Consider the following 1,517-nt stretch of genomic DNA (forward strand, 5'->3'; position numbering starts at 1 on the left):
ATTAAGATGAAAACTGCTCTTACGTGCTAAATGGACGTGCGTTGCAACGGGGACGTGCATATTCTAGTGGTTCAACATCAATATTGTCGGACATAGATCTTGCACCCATTATATTCTAGATTTTGTCAAGATTTTATTTGAGTATGAGTAGGGGCAGGGAAGGAAAGTTTTTGATTTAGGTGAGGTGTTGGTAAGATTTGATCTGATTTGGGTGTGGGTAATGGAATACAAGAGAAGTATTGATTTAGTTGAGATTTTGGTAATATTTGATTTGATTTGGTTGAGTTAATGCAGGATGTGGGGAGGGGACGTGGTAAGTGGTGGAGACAGAGTCGAAATTACAACGACTAACTCCTCTTTAATAGTAGAGATGAACAAAAGATGGTCGATTGAAGCGGGGTGTAAACTATGCGGTGAAGCAGATGAAGTTTCCAATTTTCATCTTGGTGTGCTTTAGTGGCAGGTTTTAGGTAACAATCGATCTAATGAGCCAAGGATGTACGCATGAAGTTAGTTTTTTGAAAAGGTTTCTTTCTTGAAAAGGGTGCGACTTGCTGGGGCACGAGGGCGTAGGCCGGTTAGGTTCGTTGTCTTCAGTCACGTGTACTAGTTGTAGCCTGTGTTGCATCCATTTGTTCATCTCGGTTGCAGCCATGTGCTGGCTGGTTGTTTATATTTTATTCTTTGGTTGTAAAGCTAGTGGTATCCCCAGTGGAACACCATATTAAAGATTTCTATAAAAAGTTGGGCTCCAACCTTTTTTTCTCAAAGAAACAAACATAATACTCCACTCACTTTCATGGAAGTACATAGGAGGAGGAGGGTGCCGCTGACTCATTTACACCCAAAGGCGAAGCTACACAGTGAGCTTGGCACTCATCCATTGTGCCATAGCGGGTTTTGCACTGATCCATTGTACAACAGTAGCATCGACTTGTCTTTGGATTGCAGGATGGGAAAACATCAAGCTTGTAGCACGCAAAAGCCTCGGCGTCACCGGACTCTATTCCATTGCCTATGGAATTGTTAAGACAAATAAGGATAGGCATTAGGGATAATATGTTACTCGTTGTCCTTATTACTCATGGTTATGAAATTAAGTTGCGCAAAAACACAACAAGAAGGGACATGAGAAAACAAAGATGTAAAGTATGTACTGCTTACCTTGTGCATGAGTAGCGAAGCATACGAGAAGAAGCAGCGCTAATGCATGGAGGCGCTTCGTGGACTTCTCCATGTAGATGTTGTAATAGTTTTTGTTGCTCTTTGGTTGTGTTTTCGCCGAGACTGCTGGTATATAGGGAGAGGTTTAGATAGACATGTGTGGCAAAAACTTAAAGCAGGGTTATATAGGAGTACATTGAATGGTAGGAAATTATAACGCCAGGTTGTTATTTGGTCATGCACGTCTTTTGGCAGGTAATTAATTCCTCCTTTTTTTGGCAAGGAATAGTTCATTCCCTGCGCCTTTTTGTAAGGTGCATTAATTGTTATTTTCAAAAGTTAAAATTTTCTAT

General features: G+C 40.9%; 1 long non-coding RNA gene across 1 annotated transcript; it reads right to left on the reverse strand.

Annotated features, from left to right (window-relative positions):
• Positions 1–765: 765 nt before the first annotated feature.
• On the reverse strand, positions 766–1,302 carry LOC119306555. Its single transcript, XR_005148978.1, has 2 exons — positions 1,165–1,302; positions 766–1,015 (listed from the first exon to the last, which is right to left on the reverse strand). It is a non-coding gene; the product is annotated as an uncharacterized LOC119306555 (long non-coding RNA).
• Positions 1,303–1,517: the final 215 nt, after the last annotated feature.

Source organism: Triticum dicoccoides, chromosome 5B, assembly GCF_002162155.2.
Source record: "Triticum dicoccoides isolate Atlit2015 ecotype Zavitan chromosome 5B, WEW_v2.0, whole genome shotgun sequence".
NCBI lineage: Eukaryota > Viridiplantae > Streptophyta > Magnoliopsida > Poales > Poaceae > Triticum > Triticum dicoccoides.